The 5,829-nt window shown below is 36.5% G+C and overlaps 1 long non-coding RNA gene across 1 annotated transcript; it reads right to left on the bottom strand.

Moving 5' to 3' along the window:
• Nucleotides 1-972: 972 nt before the first annotated feature.
• On the bottom strand, nucleotides 973-2,075 carry LOC129410362 (uncharacterized). The gene is made up of 3 exons (XR_008632841.1): nucleotides 2,028-2,075; nucleotides 1,898-1,963; nucleotides 973-1,297 (listed from the first exon to the last, which is right to left on the bottom strand). It is a non-coding gene; the product is annotated as an uncharacterized LOC129410362 (long non-coding RNA).
• Nucleotides 2,076-5,829: the final 3,754 nt, after the last annotated feature.

The raw sequence follows: 5,829 nt of genomic DNA, 5'->3' as shown, positions 1-5,829 counted from the left end.
TTTGTAGCATCTTTAGGGAACAGCATGTCCCCTCCTTTCCGCCAACGTTGGGAGCTGTGCTCTTTCCCAGAAAAGAGCTGAATAGGTCATTGTTTTAGCGGTGTGCAGAGTGGGTGACAGGTCACTGCATAGTTTTTAAGCCCAAACATTATTCACACAAAAACAGTAAGCATTAATAGAAAATATGGGATAACATATACAATTATTCTAACAGTGATGATGATGATTTATGTATTTATTTATTTATTTATTTCAGTAAATGAAACAAGCATCAAATTAAGACAAAAAAGACAAAATTATTTTATAAGCCTTTTATTTTTTTATGTTTTAATGGCGTGTTATATGTGCAAGCTGCTGTTACATTGTATGAATTCAGTGCAGAGTACAGATTAAGTGGGACACAACTTTCATATGTTTCTAAGAGCACACCCCCTCCACTTATGAGAAAGTTTTAAACATGCACACTAATATTGCCCAGAACGTCCAGTAGTGATGAGACTTTTCACTCTTTTATGAGACTTGAATTTTTTTGGATCAGTTCATGTGTTTGTTCAGTGTAAAAATGCATAAAAATGAAAAAGAAAAGTCTTGCTAAGTTGCCTTGCAGTTGAGGTTACTCTGGCTCCCTGTACTCTTCAGAACATAGATCTTTTCACATTTTTTTCAGCTTTTGATAAGTGTCCTTCGCAATTTCAGTGATCTTGAACTTCTCATAGGGAGGGATTAGCACCTCATCTTCACTACTATAGAGCGAATAGTCTTTGATGGACACACCTAAACAAGTCTCAATCTGAAAGCAAGTTTTGATACCAAACTGTGTCTTACTGGGACTGGGCGAAGAGGAGGCAAAATAACCAAATCGGATTTCTTGATTGACTTCACCTGTAAATTCTTGTTTGCTTCTCCTGTAGGTGATACGGCATGTATTTGATTTAAGTTTCTGTAAAGCAGTAGTCAGCCAGTAGTGTAAAGCGTGGTATGTGAATTCATTAGTGGCATATTTATCTGCACTGTCTCGAACCACTGCATTAAAGGGTTCATAGACCTTAGGGGCCTGTCCAGTGTAGACCAACAACGCTTGGATCTGATCTTTTTGGTCAGTGTCTTGTTGCTTTTTTCATATTTTTTTAGTTGCAGTGTTTTCTTTATTCTCCCAGGCCTTTTTGAATAACTCATTCTTCTTCTTCTCTCTGGGGAAGTATTCATTCTTGACCTTTTCAGCCATTGCATCACTGCAGCCGTTGTACATGTCATCAACTGATTTGTCCATCATACTCAGGGGAATTCTCACAGACTCCTGGACAATTTAAGAGGAAAGAGAAGAAAGGAACTGTGTGTAAGATTTAGATTTTAAATCCCATAAACACGGCCTAACTATATTTGAATATGTCTATGAGGCAGACGTGTTCAAATCAAAAATGACTTTTACTGGTAACAACTGTAATGCTGATTAATTCTAAATTATAAAAAAACATTACATGATGTCCCATTTATTTGTTGTTTTGGTTCAGTCAGAAAGCAAAATGAGTCTCTCATTTGTGTTGCCAGTTTCAAAGCTGAAATTCAGTTTGTTTTAAACCTAAAATGTGTCTCTCTGATCTGTAACGGTCACTACCTAAACCCCAGCACTGCAGCCTCTGCAGCTCAGTGTATGTGTCCATATACTGACAATGAGGAGAACTTGTATGTGTCCTCAATCTGCAGATTAAAGCCCAGGTTCAGTTGTGTTCAGTTCAAACTGTAAGACTGCAGGCATCATATAGTTTCTTTAAATAAAAGTATAGAACGGAGGATTTGGGTTGGTAATTGTTTGGACTCTTAGATAATTTTAGAAAGAAATAAAATATTGTCCTTAAACCAAGACATATTTCACAATAATCTGAATAAAAATCCTTACCGTTGGAAAAGAAGTCATCACCAGACAAAGCATCAAAGCCAGCACTGTGGTCTCCATGTCTGTGAACTAAAGCACAAAGAAGAATGTAAAACAACATATCTGGGTTATAGGGTAAACTTGCTGCCGTTACCTCAGGTCGAGTCGGGTCTCTGTCTGCAGGTCAGTGCAGCTCCGCTCTTAAATAGTTGAACTGTTCCTGTTGTCAGCATTTCCTTATTTGTTGAACAGGAACAAAGAATGACATCGTTGTTTTCAGAGCATCAGTGTTTAATCACACCAGCCTTATTTACAATGTCCACATCACAAACATCAGCCTTACATTTTAAGAGCTTATTTATATGGAGCTTAACATTGTAAAATCTTTCTCCACAGACATTTTCAAAAAGAACACAATGAACACAACACAAATAGCAAATGAAAGTACAGACACTTCTGGTGTAACTAACGGGCCTGTCCCACCGGCACGAGGCCTTGGGGGAGACCCAGGACACACCGGAGGAACTCTGGCTGTTTCATAATTCCCAGGATCCTTGGCTTTTGAACCACGTCGGAGAGATCCACGTCATCATAAGTGATGTTCTAATTCCCCCCAGAGCCCTCATGCCCTTCACTCTAGACTTCTCTGTTTGGCTCATTTACCCAGCATGTATCTGTGGATCCTTGGCTGCTGCAAAGAACTTGAACTTGTCCACAATGCACTGGGCTTGCATTTCCATAAATCTGACTCTCTTTGGCCTGGACTTCGGCCTTATAATCTTCCACAGTATCTATTTCACTTAACCTTTATAATTCCGTAAGTCTTCTTAAGTCTTCACAACACGATTCAGGTCACATTTGACCCAGACCAAGAATTCCCTCATACTAAGTGTCTCAACCAAATTCTGAGCGACAGATCTGTTTAGAATGTCTAAATAGACTATTCCACGTTAATAAATATATGTAATATATAAATGTAATGTTTCAGACAGCTGAAAGAGATTTTTTTTTAAGTTTTAGGAGAAAAATTGGAATGATAAATGAATTATGAATGATAAAGTCAAATTAATGTGACAAAAATGAGCAGATAAAAAAGGATTTGGGTTTACCTTTGTGTAATGTGTGGATGGGCTCAAATTGGCATTAGTATATTTAAGTTTTAATAAAATATTGATTATCTATTAACTGAATACTCTTTGGTTGTGCTTACACTTCTGCATATTACTTTGGCAGAGTCAGGGTCACGAACTTTTGCGTTTATCAGTTACAACATTCATTGCTGCAGTTGCAGCACTTTTCTTTGGAATCACTTAAGAAACTGTAAATACTGCAAATGTCACAGCACTTGTAAGATAAAAGCCTACTACAATTTACAAAAAATACATGAAACTTCAAGATTAGTGAGTGTGATTTTGTACTTGTGAAAAAACAACATAACGTTTCTAACACCTTCTACATTAAACAGGAACGAAGAGTGGCATGAGTGTCACCAGGTCATCAGTGTTTAACTCATCCTTTGTGTTCACTTATGAGATGAACCCACACTAAAGTGTTTAGGAGGATAGGTAGTGAATTCTCAAAAACATTCATGAATACTGTAGGTGTGAGCTATGATATCTTGTATGTGATTCTTAGGTATATTCACTGAAATAAAAGTTTGTTTTAGTTGCAGTGTTGTTTAAATATATGAAGTCTGAGCTGAATGTATCCCATCACAGTAATAGACTTAGACAAACTGTACTGATCCACAAGGGGAATTATTTAAATATAATTTAAATACACAGCGTCAGATTGTCCTGTGGTTTAGTTTGCTCAACTTTCGTTCTCGAGCCCAAAGATTGTCTTACAGTCTGTCATTAATTACACACACATTGTTAATATGTTTATTCTTCTTTATTCATAGAAACATTGTACAGCTCAGAACAATTACATTTGCATTAGTCTTATTTCAATTCAATCTTATTTCCCTAATTCCTCATTTCAACAGGTTCAGTACTTCAGGCTAGTTGAAGTTGAAGTTTTGGTTTCGTTGCCTTGCAGTTGAGATTGTGTACCACCACCAAATCTTGTAGGAGTTTGCAGAACTGGACAGTACTGGTCTCCTGTCGATTTGAGCTCCCTGGTGCCACTGCGCATGCACACAACCCCCAAGCGCTGTTAAGAGTTTAAATCCCGTTGATTTGAGCTTCTGAGGCTGAAGTGGAGTAACAAGTCACATTTTTAAAGTGTATTGGTTTCATTGTATGTTTTGACCAGTTAAGCAACGACGTGTGTGTGTGTTAGATTCACAGCAGAAAACCTACGTTAGGTGATTGAATAGTTTGGATTTAATATTTTATTGTTATAATTTTCAATACATCATATTATATTTTGTTTCCATGTGTAGAAAATGTTGTAACTTTGTTTAGAAAGGCACTGCATAAATAAAATATCACTATATTATCATAGAAATTCACACTGTTGACGATGATATTTATTTAATATAAAGATTTCAGTGTTTCCAGTCATTTCTTTCTCTAGTGGGAGTTTTATTCGATGGCTAAATTGTCCTGTCGATATGTTCTACCTTTAGTTGGAGCCCTATTTGAGCAGAACATGACTGTCCAGATGAACTACCTTCACATATTCATAAATTAAATGAGTTGAAATTGAACATAACTGAGGTATAAAGTTTGATCACCGTGTTCAAATGACATCAAACCCGCGTCTCTAATCCAAAGAAATATGTTGTAAAACTGGGGTGAGGCTTTATTGGATCTATACAACTGTGCACGGAAAAACGTAAAGTAGCTTATTTCGACGGGGTAGCATGAATCGATATACGTCACTGTCAATTTAGGCTGCAGGTAGCTCATTTCGGCAGAAGACTGGCTTACTTTCATTACGCACAGTAATGATAATGCAATTATTTCATGATTCCACTGCACCATCACCATGAAGTATACAATAAAAGTGAAATAATAAATAATTGTTAGGTTGGATGGCAGCTTTAAATGATTTGATGTCATACTTAATTATTCTTTTAATTGTGTATTTTTTCATATTGTCTTATGTGAAGGCTGGTGTGTATGGAAGTATAGATGTGCCAGAAGTTTTGAATTAGAATATTTCATGATGAATGAAACAACTCAAATAAAAAATAAAATGGAAAATGGGAGTAATTGAAAAAAAAAAAAACAAACAAACAAAACAAAAAAACATGTGATAGTTGGGTATAATTTTACATTACTTTTACTCAATCCCGGTCAGTGCGGGCCCGTCCCGACACTCAGTACTGGTTCCTTCCTGGTTTAGTCCTAGTTTAGTCCTGTTTTAGTCCTGTTTTAGTCCAGCTTTAGTCCAGGTTCAGTCCTGGGATCAGTCCGTATGCGGTGCAAAAGTCTGGCATCGCAGTTTAAGTCACGGAAACGGGCTCCAAATAGCCTAGTAGAAAACATTAACATTCATTCTTTTTGTTAGACTGAAATGACTATACCCAAAATTTCTAAAAACACTTGATTTCGTAACTGAGGCCTCAGTAAAACTGAAGATGCTATGAAAACATAAACCAGTAAACCGTAAGTAACACAGTCATTTAAAAAAATATATTTACCACTTGGTTGTTCATGGTGTGTGAGAATGTTGAATGTCTTCTGCTTTTTGGCCTCTATGAGCACGGCGCCCCCTGGTGTTGGCAAGTTCCCATAGTAACAGAATGAGCGGTGAACTTTGACCTGAATGTTTTTGATCTGAATTTCTCAACTTGAATTTTCTTTTCGCTGAATTTGGCAACTTGAGTTTTTTTTTTTTTTTTTTTTCGCAATTGAATTTTGTCAGTCTGATTTATAGATGCTGAAAAATGAAAAATCATACCCACCTATCACATGTTAATGCTTTCTTTCCCCAATTAGTTCCATTTCAACTATTTTTTATTCAGGTTATTTTATTCATCATGAAATATTCTCATTCAAAACTAC

This window comes from Boleophthalmus pectinirostris, unplaced genomic scaffold (assembly GCF_026225935.1).
Source record: "Boleophthalmus pectinirostris isolate CB_2022bp ecotype Guang Dong unplaced genomic scaffold, ASM2622593v1 HiC_scaffold_22, whole genome shotgun sequence".
Classification (NCBI taxonomy): Eukaryota; Metazoa; Chordata; class Actinopteri; order Gobiiformes; family Gobiidae; genus Boleophthalmus; species Boleophthalmus pectinirostris.
The sequence above is the reverse complement of the archived record's forward strand: the minus strand, read 5'-3'. Positions and strand labels throughout refer to the sequence as shown.